General features: G+C 44.7%; 1 pseudogene; it reads right to left on the reverse strand.

The window, feature by feature from the left end:
- Positions 1-19694, reverse strand: part of LOC138645823 (zinc finger protein 850-like) — a 94432-nt pseudogene that overhangs the window by 62035 nt on the left and 12703 nt on the right.

Genomic DNA, 19694 nt, shown 5'->3' on the forward strand with positions numbered 1-19694 from the left:
TTCAAGCTGCCCTGCAATCCGAGGGTACAACAGTGTCAACCCGTACTATCCGTCGGCGTCTGAATGAAAAGGGACTGTATGGTAGGAGACCCAGGAAGACTCCACTTCTTACCCCGAGACATAAAAAACCCAGGCTGGAGTTTGCCAAAACTTACCTGAAAAAGCCTAAAACGTTTTGGAAGAATGTTCTCTGGTCAGATGAGACAAAAGTAGAGCTTTATGGGTAAAGGCATCAGAGTTTACAGGAGAAAAAGAAAGAGGCATTCAAAGAAAAGAACACGGTCCCTACAGTCCAACATGGCGGAGGTTCCCTGATGTTTTGGGGTTGCTTTGCTGCCTCTGGCACTGGACTGCTTGACCGTGTGCATGGCTTTACAAAGTCTGAAGACTACCAACAAATTTTGCAGCATAATGTAAGGCCCAGTGTGAGAAAGCTGGGTCTCCCTCAGAGGTCATTGGTCTTCCAGCAGGACAATGACCCAAAACACACTTCAAAAAGCACTAGAAAATGGTTTGAGAGAAAGCACTGGAGACTTCTAAGGTGGCCAGCAATGAGTCCAGACCTGAATCCCATAAAACACCTGTGGAGAGATCTAAAAATGGCAGTTTGGAGAAGGCACCCTTCAAATATCAGGGACCTGGAGCAGTTTGCCAAAGAACAATGGTCTAAAATTCCAGCAGAGCATTGTAAGAAACTCATTGATGGTTACCGGAAGCGGTTGGTCGCAGTTATTTTGGCTAAAGGTTATGCAACCAAGTATTAGGCTGAGGGTGCCAATACTTTTGTCTGGTCCATTTTTGGAGTTTTGTGTGAAATGATCAAGGTTTTGCTTTTTGCTTCATTCTCTTTTGTGTTTTTTCATTTAAGACAAATTAAATGAAGATAATACCAAATAATTTGTGATTGCAATCATTTTCAGGAAGAAACTGAGTATTATCTGACAGAATTGCAGGAGTGTCAATACTTTTGGCCATGACTGTATCTATCTAATATGAGTGTGTGTGTGTGTGTGTGTGGGCAACCAATCACTAAGCGTGTGTGTGTGTGTATCAGCCACGCCCACTCCACATAGCAACCAATCACTAAGCAGCTTTCATTTCACCAGAGCTGTTTATAAGAAGCTGAGCTGTGATTGGTTGCTATGAGCAACAGTTTTCCTTGCAGACAGTTACCAAAGATATATGACAAAAAAACATGGTAATATAATAATCATTCATAAATTAGTCACCATGTAAATAACGGATTACTATAGCCTATCATCAACTACTACATAGATGCTTGAAAAACGATGATCCAAAGGCGCATGGTGTCCAGCAGTGGGGACCCCTTTTCCATACGGTAATTACCATGTTCCCTTCTATTATTTAGGCCTATGATAGGTTCGATAGGGGTGGTGCTAGGGGGTATGCATATTGGCTCAATTAGTGGCACATTGAGGCAGGTATCGGCCGGTATTCTGTCTATATGTACTATCGCTGGATATTGTTATCCATAATTTAAGTATGCTGGAGCACTATGCGTGGACATTGGTGTTGGTGTGATGTTTGTCGGTTGTTCTGTTTCCCCAATGATTGGCAGAATGTGTCTTTTAAATCAATTTATGTATTAATAAAATTTTGGCTTTTATATGAAACCATTGCCTTTGGATCATCGTTTTTCTTGCAGACAGTTGTGGTAACAGAGGCCTATTATTCTTATCATTTCTATGGTGTTAGGCTATGTGCACACGAAGCGTCGGGTCCCTGCGGGTTCTCCTGCAGCGGATTTGATAAATCTGCAGGGCAAAACCGCTGCGGTTATCCCTGCAGATTTATCACGGTTTGTCTTGCGGTTTCCGCTGCGAGTTTTAATCCTGCACTAGTTTTACTATTGATGCTGCATATGCAGTACCAATAATAATGTTAAAGGGAACCTGTCACCCCGTTTTTTCAGATTGAGATAAAAATACTGTTAAATAGGGCCTGCGCTGTGCGTTACAATAGTGTATGTAGTGTACCCTGATTCCCCACCTATGCTGCGAAATACATTACCAAAGTCGCCGTCTTCGCCTGTCAATCAGGCTGGTCAGGTCAGGTGGGCGTGGTGACATCGCTGTTTCTTCCCCAGCTTTCCGTTGGTGGCGTAGTGGTGTGCGCATGTCCAAGTGCCGAATCCACTGCGCGCAGGTGAAGAAAAGCGCGCGATCTGCGCTATTACCCTCGTCATCGGTGGGGGCGGCCATCTTCCTGAGGCCGCGCGTGCGCAGATGGAGTACTCTGCTGCATGGGGCTTCAGGAAGATCTCCATCTGCGCACGCGCGGCATCCCGCGGCGGCCATTTTCTTTAAGCCGAGTTTGCATCTCGGCTTCAGGAAAATGGCCGCCGCGATCTCCATCTGCGCACGCGCGGCATCCCGCGGCTATTTTCCTGAAGCCCCGTGCAGCAGAGCACTCCATCTGCGCACGCGCGGCCTCAGGAAGATGGCAGCCCCCACCGATGACAAGGGTAATAGCGCAGATCGCGCGCTTTTTCTTCACCTGCGCGCAGTGGATTCGGCACTTGGACATGCGCACACCACTACGCCACCAACGGAAAGCTGGGGAAGAAACAGCGATGTCACCACGACCACCTGACCTGACCAGCCTGATTGACAGGTGAAAACGGCGACTTTGGTAATGTATTTCGGAGCATAGGTGGGGAATCAGGGTACACTACATACACTATTGTAACGCACAGCTCAGGCCCTATTTAACAGTATTTTTATCTCAATCTGAAAAAACGGGGTGACAGGTTCCCTTTAAAAAAAATAATGGTTATACTCACCCTCTGACGTCCCGATCTTCTCGGTGCTGCAGGCGGCGGTCCGGTTCCAAAGATGCTGTGCGAGAAGGACCTTCGTGACGTCACGGTCATGTGACTGCGACGTCACCGCAGGTCCTGCTCGCATAGTAACCCTGAGACCGGACGGCCGCATGCAGCGCTGAGAGGTGAGTATATCATTTTTTATTTTAATTCTTTTTTTTTTTACCACAAATATGGTTCCCAGGGCCTGGAGGAGAGTCTTCTCTCCTCCACCCCAGGTAGCAACCGCACATTATCCGCTTACTTCCCGCATGGTGGGCATAGCCCCATGCGGGAAGTAAGGGGATCAATGCATTTCTATGTGTGCAGAATCGCTGCGATTCTGCACAAAGAAGTGACATGCTGCGGATTGTAAACTGCTGTTTCTGCACGGTTTTTCCCGCAGCATGTGCACAGCGGTTTGCGGTTTCCCATTGGTTTAGATGTTTACTGTAAACTCAATGGAAACTGCTGCGGACCCGCAGCATCAAAATTGCTGCGGTTCCGCGGTAAAAACCGCAACGTGTGCACATAGCCCTCTGTAAAGCTGGAAATAAAACACAATTTATTACCGTGCTGACACAGACCACGCCCAGTATCACACAGGATATGATTAGATAAACAGCTCAGCAATCAGTATCACACAGGATAGGATTAGATACACAGCTCAGCAACAGAATGTGCCAAAGGAGAGGACATTTTCATTCCAAGAATTCCTCTCATTCCATCTGAATTGACTTTAAACACCTCCAGTTTCCAGTTGGACTGGCATTTGCAATGTCCATTAACAAGGCTCAGGGACAGTCCGTGAAAGTAGTAGGGATCGATTTGCAATCTCCATGCTTTTCTTATGGTCAACTTTACGTGGCCTGTTCAAGAGTTGGAACTGCCAAAAATCTATTAATCTTTGCACCGGAAGGAAAAACCAAAAATGTTGTTTATCCAAAAGGCTCTTGAATGAGTTGAAAATAAAATACTATCAATGCTTGTGTAATCGTTTAGTTAATTTGTGTTGCAAATCTGTATATATTGAGTATATGATGCAAAATGTTTTTATGTGCAAAATAATCATTGTAATTTGTTATAACTAACCATAGTTAGTTACTGTGCTCGGGCAACGCCAGGTTCTTCAGCTAGTCATATCTATTCTTCAGTGAACACTACACATCGATTACTGGCACCCCATCTTCCATGTGACAGAGTGCAGAACTTGCTCATAACGTGTTACTTGTGTCTAGAGAAATGCTCAGATGTCAGTACGACTAGGTGGTGTATTAGGAAGTCATGGCCATGGAGCAAATATAAAGCTGGATAAGCCCAGGCAATTCTCTGCTTTCTCTTATAATCTACTAATGGCTGCGACTATGAGACAATTGTCATAAAACAGTTTTTTTTAATCTCCAGCTAGTTCAGTATATCAAATAGGTTACTTAGGTTATATATTAATCCTGAAACCAGAACTCTGATGGATATGATGTAAAATACTAAACTAGATACTTTGCCAGCAAGGTTTGTCACGTGTCTTTGATGATCTATCATCCCAGTCTATTCTTAAATCTAAATTATAGCTACACAGCCGAACTTATTACATATTGCACCATTACATTGTCAGCCCTATATAATCTGTATTTTAGCTGAATAGGGAAATCTATGGCCAAAAAAGCTGAGAAAACACATAACACAAAACTTCAATTGTCCAGTCCGGTCAATGAGGAGAATGTGACTATTCTCTACTTTATTTAGTGGTGACTCCTCACTGGCGCAGTTACCTGTAGGAACGTCCTCTTTGCACCACTCATCATCCCACACATCACTTTCTCCTTTCTCCATTATGGCTTCAGCTCTGATATTCTTCAGATATTTGCCTGGATGTCAAAGCTGTGAAAGTAATAATGTAAAAGTCACATACAGAAGGAAAACTCACATGGTATTCCGATACAGTTGAAGGTAATAATGAATGAGGAATCTCAGCCATAATTCTCCTTCTGCGTCTGATGTCTCAGTGCAGCGGGTGCGATAACATCACTATTACACTCCAGCTATGCTGAGCAGTGACGAGCTTCAGAGTACTCGCTGTCGAGTCTGGAGCACTGGGGAGAGCTGAGTATTTTTATTTTTAATGTGGGAAACATTATGCCATATGGAGTATTTCTTGGGGACATTATACTGTATGGAAGGATATGTGGGGCCTACTGTACTGTATGGAAGATGTGGGGCCATTATTCTGTGTGGAGGAGTGTGTGGGGCTCATTATATTGTATTGAGGACTGTGGGGCCCAATACACTGTATAGAGGACTATGTGGAGTCATTACACTGTATGGATGACTATGGGGGGCCCATTATAATGTATGGACTAAGTGCGGCCATTATACTGTATAGAGGACTATGTGGGGCCATTACATACTGTATTGAAGACTATATGGAGGTATTACACTGTATGAAGGACAATTTGGGTCCCATTATACTGTATGTAGGTGTCACTCTGTGACAGACATAAGAGAGAGGTGCCTAAAACTGTCCCTGGAACTGGGACCCTAACTATCCCTGTCTCAGGGGTTCTCTTGATGGTATAGAGGCCTGGGTCTCCAACCTTACTATGATCTTGTTAAACCCTATGGGGCTTGGTACAGAAATGAAAAGATAACCAAAACACAAATACAAAACAGGGATAACTGATTACTACTATCATACAACAGCATTTACAAAAATAGGCATAAGGAAAGGAAGGAATACACAAACAATTTTATTCATTCATCAATCTAATCCCTATTCAGAGCAATACTATATTCACTATGACTGCAGTTTATGGGTTAGAGTCTCTATCCCTAGGATACACAGGCATCACTTTTGCTATCTAAAACTAACACATAGCTTCCACAACAAGTTTTGCCTAACAAGCTTCCTCATAGGGTTGGGGCTATACATTTTTTTTAAAGAGATTATAATAATGAGATTTAACAGGCACACTGCTGGGTGTGTTTTTTTTATTTATGTACCACCATTTTTTAACAAAGCATAATAAAATCCATGTTTTAATGCATCCCTTAATTAGGGCTTATTTACCCTCTGGGTAATTTGGTATTCTGAATTTGCCATCCCTATGGGCCTCATATAATGCTCCATACAGAATAATGGCCCCATATAATGTGCCATACAGAATAATGGACCAGATACTGTATATTGCTCCATACAGAATGGACCCCATATAATGCTGCATACAGTATAATGGCCCCATATATTTCTCAATACAGAATAATGGGTCCCATATATTGCTCCATTTATTAAAAAAAAAAAAAAAAAAAAAAAACAAATACCATATATACTCGAGTATAAGCCGAGATTTTCAGCCCACTTTTTTGGGCTGAAAGTCCCCCTCTCAGCTTATACTCGAGTCATACCCAGGGGGTCGGCAGGTGAGGGGGAGCGGGGCTGTCTAATTTTACTTACCTGCTCCTGGCATGGTCCCTGCAGGTCCCTGGCTTCCTGGCAACAGCAGCTTCCTCCTGTACTGAGCGGTCACATGGTACCGCTCATTACAGTAATGAATATGCGGCTCCACCTCCTATAGAGGTGGAGCCGCATATTCATTACTGCAATGAGCGGTAACGGTGACAGCTCACTACAGATAATAATAATACTCCTAAATGTCACTCATCTTCCATTGAAATTAGCTTTCTAATGGGTCTACGCTTGGGCTAGCTATTCCACACGGTTCAGGTGAAATCCATTTCTCGTGTTCCTGGGGGGTTTAGGAGTTTATCAAACGACGCCGCAACGAAGCTCTATCAAAGCCCGTTCCGAATATGTATCTGTCATATCTCTATCATTGATTGGGCCTGAGATATGCCCTTTTTACTATCTCCCTTATATACAAAGGAAAGCACGTTTGTTTTTGGACAAAGGAATTCCTTCCTAATTAACATTACTAGCTTGGAGGAGGAGGAGGAGGGGGGTCAGAGCCCCACACTGAGTTTCAAGTTAAACACGGATTGTGCCTAGCCAAGCGAAGGTTTGAGAAAAGAGGAAGGGCAGGTCGGAGCACGCAGCGTGTGTGGTAAAAAGGGAGAATGAAACATTGTCCGCGATTTTATACATTAACGTGACACCTCCCCCTTTTGGACTGCACTACGGAGGCATAACCTCTCGGTACTCCTCCATGCGCATCTCAGCAGGTTCACCCCAGCGGGATAACCCATCCGCATTGCCATGCTCCCTGCCTGTTTGGTGCTCAATGGTAAAGTCATACTGCAGGAGGGCAAGGCTCCAGCGTAGCAACCTTCCGTTGGTCCCACACATGGTGTGTAGCCAGCGCAGAGGGTTGTGAGGGCCAGGCACTCCTTCTCGATGGTGGAGAAGGCCATTTCCGTCGGCAGAAGTTTCAGGCTCAGGTACAACACAGGGTGCTCTTGATCCTCCGAGTCAACCTGGCTGAGCACAGCACCGAAGCCAAACTTGCTGGCGTCGGTCTGCACCAAGAACAGTCGACTGCTGTCAACTGCTTTCAACACAGGGGCATTGCACAGTGCTGTTTTCAACGCCTGGAAGGCCCCCCTCACAGCCGTCGGTCCAGTTGATGATGTGAGGCAGCTTCTTCCTGGTGAGGTCCATCAAGGGTTTTTCAAGGCTACTATAGTTCTGTACGAAGCGCCTATAGTAGCCTGCAGTGCCCAGGAAGGACATCACCTGTTTCTTGGTCCTGGGGGTGGGCCAATTCACGATCGCATCCACTTTCCCAGGTTCCGGTTTTATGGTCTTCCCACCTGTTATGACCTGGTGGTCAGGACAATAATGGACCTGGTGGTTAAGAGCACACGGAATGACCTGATAATTACTGATAATAAAGGACGAGCTCTGGGACGTGGGAACTCTGCTGACCGCAATCCCTAATCCTATCACACACACTAGAAATAGCCGTGGATTGCTCCTAACGCTCCCTATGCAACTCGGCACAGCCTAAGGAACTAGCTAGCCCTGAAGATGGAAAAATAAAGCCTACCTTGCCTCAGAGAAATTCCCCAAAGGAAAAGGCAGCCCCCCACATATAATGACTGTGAGGAAAGATGAAAATACAAACACAGATGAAATAGATTTAGCAAAGTGAGGCCCGACTTACTGAACAGACAGAGGATAGGAAAGGTTGCTTTGCGGTCAGCACAAAAACCTACAAAAAGACCACGCAGAGGGCGCAAAAAGACCCTCCGCACCGACTCACGGCGCGGAGGCGCTCCCTCTGCGTCCCAGAGCTTCCAGCAAGCAAGACAACAATAAAAATAGCAAGCTGGACAGAAATATAGCAAACCAAAGAAATACAAGCAGGAACTTAGCTTCTGCTGGGAAGACAGGTCACAAGAACGATCCAGGAGTGAACTAGACCAATACTGGAACATTGACAGGTGGCATGGAGCAAAGATCTAAGTGGAGTTAAATAGAGCAGCCAGCTAACGAATTAACCTCGTCACCTGTGGAAGGAAACTCAGAAACACCCACCAGAGGAAGTCCATGGACAGAACCAGCCGAAGTACCATTCATGACCACAGGAGGGAGCCCGACAACAGAATTCACAACAGTACCCCCCCCCCCCTTGAGGAGGGGTCACCGAACCCTCACCAGAGCCCCCAGGCCGACCAGGATGAGCCAAATGAAAGGCACGAACCAGATCGGCAGCATGAACATCACAGGCAAAAACCCAGGAATTATCTTCCTGACCATAACCCTTCCACTTGACCAGGTACTGGAGTTTCCGTCTCGAAATACGAGAATCCAAAATCTTCTCCACCACATACTCCAACTCCCCCACAACCAACACCGGGGCAGGAGGATCAACGGATGGAACCACAGGCGCCACGTATCTCCGCAATAACGACCTATGGAACACATTATGGATGGCAAAAGAAGCAGGAAGGGCCAAATGAAATGACACAGGATTGATAACCTCAGAAATCTTATACGGACCAATGAAACGAGGCTTAAACTTAGGAGAGGAAACCTTCATAGGAACATAACGAGACGACAACCAAACCAAATCCCCAACACGAAGTCGGGGACCCACACAGCGCCGGCGGTTAGCGAAACGTTGAGCCTTCTCCTGGGACAATGTCAAATTGTCCACCACATGAGTCCAAATCTGCTGCAACCTATCCACCACAGTATCTACACCAGGACAGTCCGAAGACTCAACCTGCCCTGAAGAGAAACGAGGATGGAAACCAGAATTGCAGAAAAACGGCAAAACCAATGTAGCCGAGCTGGCCCGATTATTAAGGGCGAACTCAGCCAACGGCAAAAAGGACACCCAATCATCCTGATCAGCAGAAACAAAGCATCTCAGATATGTTTCCAAAGTCTGATTAGTTCGTTCGGTTTGGCCATTTGTCGGAGGATGGAAAGCCGAGGAAAAAGACAAATCAATGCCCATCCTAGCACAAAAGGATCGCCAAAACCTCGAAACAAACTGGGAACCTCTGTCAGAAACGATGTTCTCCGGGATACCATGTAAACGAACCACATGCTGGAAAAATAATGGCACCAAATCAGAGGAGGAAGGCAATTTAGACAAAGGTACCAAATGGACCATCTTAGAAAAGCGATCACAAACCACCTAAATGACCGACATCTTTTGAGAGACGGGGAGATCCGAAATAAAATCCATAGAAATATGCGTCCAGGGCCTCTTTGGGACCGGCAAGGGCAAAAGCAACCCACTGGCACGAGAACAGCAGGGCTTAGCCCGAGCACAAGTCCCACAGGACTGCACAAAAGAACGCACATCCCATGACAAAGACGGCCACCAAAAGGATCTAGCCACCAAATCTCTGGTACCAAAGATTCCAGGATGCCCAGCCAACACTGAACAATGAATCTCAGAGATAACTCTACTAGTCCATCTATCAGGGACAAACAGTTTCTCCGCTGGGCAACGGTCAGGTCTATCAGCCTGAAATGTTTGCAGCACCCGCCGCAAATCAGGGGAGATGGCAGACAAAATTACCCCCTCTTTGAGAATACCCGCCGGCTCAGGAATACCCGGAGAGTCAGGCACAAAACTCCTTGACAGGGCATCAGCCTTCACATTCTTAGAGCCCGGAAGGTACGAAACCACAAAATCAAAACGGGAGAAAAATAACGACCATCGAGCCTGTCTCGGATTCAACCGTTTGGCAGACTCAAGATAAGTCAAATTCTTGTGATCTGTCAAGACCACCACGCGATGCTTGGCTCCTTCAAGCCAATGACGCCACTCCTCGAATGCCCACTTCATGGCCAACAACTCTCGATTACCAACATCATAATTACGCTCAGCAGGCGAAAACTTTCTAGAAAAGAAAGCACATGGCTTCATCACCGAGCCATCAGAACTTCTTTGCGACAAAACAGCCCCTGCTCCAATCTCAGAAGCATCAACCTCAACCTGAAACGGGAGCGAAACATCTGGCTGGCACAACACAGGGGCAGAAGAAAAACGACGCTTCAACTCCTGAAAAGCCTCTACAGCTGCAGAAGACCAACTGACCACATCAGCACCCTTCTTGGTCAAATCAGTCAACGGTTTAGCAACACTAGAAAAATTAGCGATGAAGCGCCGATAAAAATTAGCAAAGCCCAGGAACTTTTGCAGGCTCTTCACAGATGTCAGCTGAGTCCAATCGTAAATGGCCTGGACTTTAACAGGGTCCATCTCGATAGAAGGGGAAAAAATGAACCCCAAAAATGAAACCTTCTGAACTCCAAAGAGACACTTTGATCCCTTCACAAACAAGGAATTCGCACGAAGGACCTGGAACACCATTCTGACCTGCTTCACATGAGACTCCCAATCATTCGAAAAGACCAAAATATCATCCAAATACACAATCAGGAATTTATCCAGGTACTCTCGGAAGATGTCATGCATAAAGGACTGAAATACTGATGGAGCATTGGAAAGCCCGAATGGCATAACCAGGTACTCAAAATGGCCCTCGGGCGTATTAAATGCTGTTTTCCATTCATCGCCTTGTTTAATACACACAAGATTATACGCCCCTCGAAGATCTATCTTGGTGAACCAACTAGCCCCTTTAATACGAGCAAACAAATCAGACAGCAACGGCAAAGGATACTGAAATTTGACAGTAATTTTATTAAGAAGGCGGTAATCAATACAAGGTCTCAAAGAACCATCCTTCTTGGCCACAGAAAAGAACCCTGCTCCTAACGGTGATGACGACGGGCGAATATGGCCTTTCTCCAAGGATTCCTTTATATAACTCCGCATAGCGGCGTGTTCTGGCACAGATAAATTGAACAATCGGCCCTTAGGAAACTTACTACCAGGAATCAAATTAATTGCACAATCGCAATCCCTATGAGGAGGTAGGGCACTGGCTTTGGGCTCATCAAATACATCCCGATAATCCGACAAAAACTCTGGAACTTCAGAAGGAGTGGAAGACGAAATAGACAAAAATGTAACATCACCATGTACCCCCTGGCAACCCCAGCTGGACACAGACATAGATTTCCAGTCCAATACTGGATTATGAACCTGTAGCCATGGCAACCCCAAAACGACCACATCATGCAGATTATGCAACACCAGAAAGCGGATATCCTCCTGATGTGAAGGAGCCATGCACATGGTCAATTGGGTCCAGTACTGAGGTTTATTCTTGGCCAAAGGCGTAGCATCAATTCCTCTCAATGGAATAGGATACTGCAAGGGCTCCAAGAAAAAACCACAGTGCCTAGCATACTCCAAGTCCATCAAATTCAGGGCAGTGCCTGAATCCACAAATGCCATAACAGAATAGGATGACAAAGAGCAAATCAGAGTAACGGACAATAGAAATTTAGACAGTACCGTACCAATGGTGGCAGACCTAGCGAACCGCTTAGTGCGCTTAGGACAATCGGAGATAGCATGAGTGGAATCACCACAGTAAAAACATAGCCCATTCCGACGTCTGTGTTCTTGCCGTTCAGCTCTGGTCAAAGTCCTATCACATTGCATAGGCTCAGGCCCATGCTCAGATAGTACCGCCAAATGGTGCACAGCTTTACGCTCACACAAGCGTCGATCGATCTGAATGGCCAAAGACATAGACTCATTAAGACCAGCAGGCATGGGAAATCCCACCATGACATCCTTAAGGGCTTCAGAGAGACCCTTTCTGAAGATTGCTGCCAGGGCACATTCATTCCACTGAGTGAGCACAGACCACTTTCTAAACTTCTGACAATATATCTCCGCTTCATCCTGGCCCTGACACAGAGCCAGCAAGACTTTCTCTGCCTGATCCACTGAATTAGGTTCATCATAAAGCAATCCAAGTGCCAGGAAAAACGCATCAACATCACGCAATGCCGGATCTCCTGGCGCAAGGGAAAATGCCCAGTCTTGAGGGTCACCACGTAACAAAGAAATAATGATCTTTACTTGTTGAACAGGGTCACCTGAGGAGCAAGGTTTCAAGGCAAGAAACAATTTACAATTATTTTTGAAATTCAAGAACTTAGATCTATCACCAAAAAACAAATCAGGAATTGGAATCCTAGGCTCTGACATCGGATTCTGAACCACAAAATCTTGAATGTTTTGTACCCTTGTAGTGAGATTATCCATCCAAGAGGACAGACCTTGAATGCCCATGTTTACACCTGTGTCCTGACCCACCCAGAGGTAAAAGGGAAAAGAGAGACAAAACACACTGCAAAGAAAAAAAAATGGAAAATGGAACTTCTCTTATCCCTCTATTGAGATGCATTAGTACTTTGGGCCACCTGTACTGTTATGACCTAGTGGTCAGGACAATAATGGACCTGGTGGTTAAGAGCACACGGAATGACCTGATAGTTACTGATAATAAGGACGAGCTCTGGGACGTGGGAACTCTGCTGACCGCAATCCCTAATCCTATCACACACACTAGAAATAGCCGTGGATTGCTCCTAACGCTCCCTATGCAACTCGTCACAGCCTAAGGAACTAGCTAGCCCTGAAGATAGAAAAATAAAGCCTTCCTTGCCTCAGAGAAATTCCCCAAAGGAAAAGGCAGCCCCCCACATATAATGACTGTGAGTAAAGATGAAAATACAAACACAGAGATGAAATAGATTTAGCAAAGTCAGGCCCGACTTACTGAACAGACTGAGGATAGGAAAGGTTGCTTTGCGGTCAGCACAAAAACCTACAAAAAGACCACGCAGAGGGCGCAAAAAGACCCTCCGCACCGACTCACGGTGCGGAGGCGCTCCCTCTGCGTCCCAGAGCTTCCAGCAAGCAAGACAACAATAAAAATAGCAAGCTGGACAGAAATATAGCAAACCAAAGAAATACAAGCAGGAACTTAGCTTCTGCTGGGAAGACAGGTCACAAGAACGATCCGGGAGTTTACTAGACCAATACTGGAACATTGAAAGGTGGCATGGAGCAAAGATCTAAGTGGAGTTAAATAGAGCAGCCAGCTAACGAATTAACCTCGTTACCTGTGGAAGGAAACTCAGAAACACCCACCAGAGGAAGTCCATGGACAGAACGAGCCGAAGTACCATTCATGACCACAGGAGGGAGCCCGACAACAGAATTCACAACACCCACCTACCCGGTGCCCCAGGTAGTGGACCTCTCTCATGCCCATCTGGCACTTTCCTAAGCTTGCTGGTCAGACCGGATCGGTGAAGTCACCTGAGCACCTCCTCAAGATGCTGCAGGTGTTCACCCCAAGAGGAACTGAAGATGGCAATGTCATGCAAGTACGCCGCCGCGTACTTCTCCAGACCCTGAAGCAGGTGGTTGACCTTCCGCTGGAAAGTGGCAGGGGCATTCTTCATGCCAAAGGGCATGACCGTGGACTCATACAGTCTGAAGGGTGTGATAAATGTAGACTTCTCCTGCACCTCGGGGCTCAGGAGAATTTGCCAGTATCCTCGACTCAGATGCATTATGGTCAGGTATTTTGCGCCAGCTAACTTCTCAAGCAGCTCCTCGATGCGCGGCATTGGGTGCGCATCAGAGGCTGTGATGGCATTGAGCCCCCTGTAGTCCATGCAGAACCTGGTGGTCCGATCCTTCTTTGGCACGAGGACTACAGGTGAGACCCACGCGCTCTTTGACAGTTGAATCAACCCCAGCTGTAACATCTCATCGATCTCCTGAAAAACAAAAAGAACAAGAGACATAACAAAGACTGGGGATCACCCTTAATATAAGGTTATAAATGCGAAAAAAACATTTAATTTATTTATTTATTTATTCTTGAAGTCTAAACAACATATACCACATAGAAAATAGATGCATAAAAACATGAATATTAAAAACACTTGTGTTAAAGACCACCCCAAAAAGAGAGAGGCAGAAAGAAATAAAGACCCCTAGGACCCCGAACAATGGGTCTTGTACACTTAACAAATATAGCATCGTGCAATTAGATAATAATGCAGCACATAATTATAGGACATGATAACAAATACTGGTAACGCTGGTGTGGGGAAAGACAATGTTCCATCCACAAAGCATAAACAGGCCGACACACCAAATGCCTAATAATTCACTAGCATAGAAAATCCACAAAAAATAGTAAGTAGACACTGTATAACCAGCCAAACTTGTATAATAGCTTATCTAGTACCTTAACATTGGCAAGACAATATTTTGCCCAGAGATAGGACTATAATGTCCAGCAACCAGAAAACACACATAAGCACCACAGACCAATAACCGTGGTGAAAATGGTGTATGAGACCAAAACCCACTGCTAGATAGATATGTACTATATCTGACACCGAAAGGTGCAGAAGTATTAAGATCGCAGTGGGAATAGGTACATGTAGCCACCAAAGCCAACCATGCAAATGAGATACTAAAAAAGAATACAAATGGAACAAAATAGAAAAAAAAAATTATATATATATATAATAATAATAAATAATAAATAGTACCTCAGTAGCAAAAAAATACAGCTGCAAACTGCAGCACAAATATATGGAGCAGAGGTGGATACATGACCATAATGAGCGTGGCAGCAGGCCCACGATAGATGATGAACACTGCCTGCCTATATATTTACACTCCAGGTCCCATGACACATGTCCAAACAATAGGTACACAAAACCCAGAGAGGAGTCCGAGGGGGGTTAGGAACCCGACGCGTGTCGCCACAGCCGTGGCTTCATCAGGGGTAAAAAATGGTATGAGCTATTAGACTCCAGTACGAGCTTAAATACTATACCTAATGCCGCAGAAACTCCGACAGCTGTGTGATCATAACGTGCGATCCGGAAGTGACAAAATACCGGAAGTGGGGAGAAGGTGTCTATACCCGCGGCCGGGTGTACAAAGATGGCGGCTAAAGCTCATACGGCGCATGCGCGTAATGCGTCACCGGCAATCACAGGCAGAAACAATGAGCTCCGCCCACCTGCACTAATACACTGAACAGAATGGCCCAGGCAAGCTGTATCCGCGCCAAATGCAAACATCAAAATATATATAAAGCCTACGCTACTACATAAGTAGGATGTTGAATATAGCAAAGGCATTATAAATAAGCAGAAACACACAGTGTGCCGATGAGGAGAAACTAACCATTATAGCGCATGCGCAGATGAGCAAGGGCACAAGCCAGGTTGTCATAGAAATGGCTTGTCCAATGAGTTAATAGATGGCCATCTGCATATACCAATATAGAAAATCTATTGGTATCAAGCTGGAACAGCCGCTTAACCATGGCACAAATTATATATAACTACCCCATTACGGCGCGCAATTAGCACAGATATACACATGTACTGAACCTAACACCGCTCATACAAAAAAGACACCAAGGAGAGATGACACTAAATGGAAGCAGAGATTATGACCCCGAGGACCAAAAATGCATGTATAAATAAACCAATAAACTTTATTATGAAAAGCTAAGAGACTCATAGAACGATATATATTTAACAATAAATATCCACACATATGGAATCAAAACCATAGGAGAAATATAAAAATCCCCAATCACACAATTTGTGTAAGAAAAGGTATAAGCAAACTGTAAGAATGGTAACAAAAGCTTATACACAAAGACAGGCCAATACAACGACCATAGAAGGCACCAGATATTTAGGCGGTACAGGTCCGTAATATAATAGTAAAAATCAAAAAAAAAAAAAAAAAAGGGGAAAAGGAGAAAAGGGTTATATTGACACCACATTTCACTAATGCACTGCAAAGGTGGTTCAAAATCAATTCTAAGTCTGTGGATATAAAGAAAATGATAAGTAACAACACTACTACTACGAGGCATAATGCCCTAATGGTAGATTCTCCGAACCAGTAGTTCTACAGTATTGCTTACACTTAGCCTATAGACGGTAGTCCGAACAGGGGATAGGAGGAAAAACGACCCATCCCACCGAACGGGAGTTTGGCTGGTTATACATGTTGTACAGAAAAAGAAAAAACAAAAAATCAAAAAACAATAAATAAACATACAAACCCAAACCACCCAACCGAAATACGGCTGGTCCCAAATATATATTCAAGGGAATAGACACAGACAACACCAGTAGGGGATAATCAGAGTAAGGGAATATACCAAAAGCACAGCAGAGTCTTATCAAAAGACAATATCTGGACAAAGAGACACGAGAAAATCTACAGTTGTTTATAATGTCCCGTGAACAAAAATTCTTCATTCAGGCCTTTAGGCGAGAGACTTTGAAGTTCATATATCCACTTTGTCTCGCAGCGAAGCAGATGGTTATGAATGTCACCTCCCCTAATGTTCATTCTGATGGATTCCAGACCCATCACTTTAAAACTGGAGGTCTTGCCACGATGCTTATCCAAAAAATGTGCAGCAACTGATGTTAATGTCTTATTCTTATCCCGATCTCTCTGGGCCATAGAAATGTTAGAAAGGTGTTGTTGCATCCTTCTCCTTATTTCCTGCGTCGTCTGTCCGACATAAATTTTTGGGCAATCACAGAATATGGCATAAACAAGGTTACGAGACCTACATGTAAAGAATTCCCTTGGCTGGATCTGAAAAGACAAAGTCGAAACTGAAAAACCGTCCTGTGCAATCATAAACTGACAAATATTGCAGTTTCCACATGGATATGACCCAAAGGTCCTCTTGCCTCCCCCAAGACGAGTCACCGGCCTCTGATAGTGACTATGGCACAAATTATCCTTCAAGTTTTTAGCTCTCCTAGCCACGAGACAGGGTGAAGGAGAGATGAATGGAATAGTTCTAGTATCACTCATCAGTATGCCCCAGTTCCGTTCCAACACATCCCGAATATCAGACCACTGATTATTATAAGTCGTGATCAACGAAAGTGGGCGCGAAGAGTCACGTACCTTCTTTTGAAATAAGCTTTTCCTGTCTTGTTGGCGTGCATACTGATATGCTTTCGAAATGCTCTTTTGTGGATAGCCCCTACTTTTGAACCGTTCCGAGAGATCCCTGGATTGCTGCACAAATTCAACCTCCTTACTACAATTTCTCTTCAAACGAAGGAATTGACCTTTTGGTATGCCATTTTTAAGATGCTGTGGGTGAAAGCTAGAGTAGTGGAGGAGACTGTTTGTAGATGTCGGCTTCCGATACAAAGTGCAGATGATACTCGACCGTTCGATGGAAAGTCTGATGTCCAGAAATTCGATTGTCCGGTCTGAAATGGTAGATGTAAGCCTGATATTATGAACATTACAATTAAGATCCACAATAAAGTCATTACACTTTTCCAGAGGGCCAGTCCACAACATCAGAATGTCGTCTATGTATCTTTGCCAGACCAAGACGTTTGGATTGAATGCCTGATGTGTATAGACCACAGTCTCCTCCCACCACCCGAGAAAAAGATTGGCATACGAGGGTGCACATCGTGCACCCATAGCAGTGCCGGAGGTCTGCCTATAGAACTTTCTGTCGAACACAAAATAATTTTTGTCTAGAATGAAAAACAGAAGTTTCAAGATGAAACTATCCAGCTCCCGAGGTCGATCTGACATTTTGTTAAAGAAGTACCCAACAGCCTGCATACCTGATTGATGTGCAATGCTTGTATACAGGGACTCGACGTCCATAGTAACAAGGAAAGTCCCATCTGGTATCACGAGCTCCTCCACAAGTTGCATGAGATGGGTAGAGTCCCTGGTGAAAGATTTCAAATTGGTGACCAATGGCTGTAAAAAGTGATCCACGTAAATGCATGGCCGTTCGAATATGCTGCCAATACCGGACACAATTGGTCTCCCAGGAGGTTCTACCAGAGATTTATGAACCTTGGGCAGTGCGTAAAAGGTAGGAACGATGGGAGAGGGGGTGGTCAGGAAATCAGCCTCTTTTTTCAAAATGATACTTTCTTGGACTGCCACTCCAATAAGTGAATCAATTTGCCCTTTAAAGAAAACAGTGGGATCGGAGGGCAATTGGGAATAGTATTGAGCATTGCTCAATTGGCGGGCGATTTCCCTCTGGTATTGATCATGGGGCCACAACACAACATTACCCCCCTTGTCTGCTTCACGGATGACAAAAGCAGTATTTCTTTTTAAATTAAGCAGAGCAAGATTTTCCTTCTTACCAAAGTTATTATGCTTGAGACGGTCCAATTTCAATTTATCAATGTCATGACAGACTCTGTCGAAAAAGATCTGGACCGCAGGAAATAAGGAGAAGGACGGGGTGGCCTGGGAGGGCAATCTCCTGGTAAACCTGCCGTTTCCGTTAGATGCCTCATTATCCTCCAACAGTTCCAGGAGATCACAGAAGACCTGTCTCTCATCATCCGGAAGAGAGTCTATAAGAGAAGGTTGATGGTAAAGTAATTTGAACGTAAGCTGCCGACAAAAAAGGTATACATCTTGGCATACTTCTGGGTAGATCCCCTTGTAGTATATTCAGTCTTGTTATTATTGATGGTGCCCTCCTTTGTTGTTTGATCCCTGGTTCGTTTTGGGTGGCATTTTGTCTTTCCCGTTTCTGGAGTTGTGGCACATCTTGATAGGTACTTTACCTGGTATTTATTACTATTACTTATATATATTTTTCTTATATACCTAAGTAGCATGGATCTCTCTAGCAGGGAGACTGCTTGGAGTAACAGGGCCCTTGGCCTGTTTGATGGCACTAGTGACTCTACCCTTGTGGGTTCTAATAAGGAATCGGACTTCCATTCCCTTTCCTCTAGGATCATTGATTTACATAAGAATTTGACTAAGATCTGGTGGAACATCAGTAGTCTTGAGGAGTATAAAAAGGCGGGATTTATTCCCCGCGGGTTGCGTGTACAAATATTTCCAGCATGGGAAGTCACCCCGGAATTTCAGAAGACCTGGGAATCTGGACTCTCGAAATGCTCCACTATTCTAATTGATATGCTTATTGAACACGACCAGATCCTGCTTAGTAAAACCAAAGAAGAAATTAAGATCTGCGAGGGCAAACTTAATGACTTTGATAAGGACACTCTGGTCGCAACATTTCAATTGAAACTTAAAAACATCATTGATTTATTTGAGAAAGATATCATTGCACGTAAAAGGAGCAAGTTCCATAGGGACAAATCAGATTTTTTGAATGGTAGAGCTTTCAAATGGTCTCATCGTGGCAATCGCCGTTCCTTGATGGACGGTCCCAAAAATTCAGAAGCAACACCTCTCAGAGATGAAATTCCATCAAGTGATTTTTTATCCTCGGACCCCAGCGACGCCGAAGGCACCAGCGGAGGGGCCGTAGGAAAAACAGGGTACAACAAAAGAAAGGGCAAAACTTATCGGAACTGGTCACCGTCGTACAGGAGGGAAACCAGATTCAACAAAAAACACTGAATATGGCACCTCAAGACAACACTGTGGAAGGTAATCTTCAGATCATTAATTTATCTTCATATGAGTTA

This window comes from Ranitomeya imitator, chromosome 7, assembly GCF_032444005.1.
Source record: "Ranitomeya imitator isolate aRanImi1 chromosome 7, aRanImi1.pri, whole genome shotgun sequence".
Classification (NCBI taxonomy): Eukaryota; Metazoa; Chordata; class Amphibia; order Anura; family Dendrobatidae; genus Ranitomeya; species Ranitomeya imitator.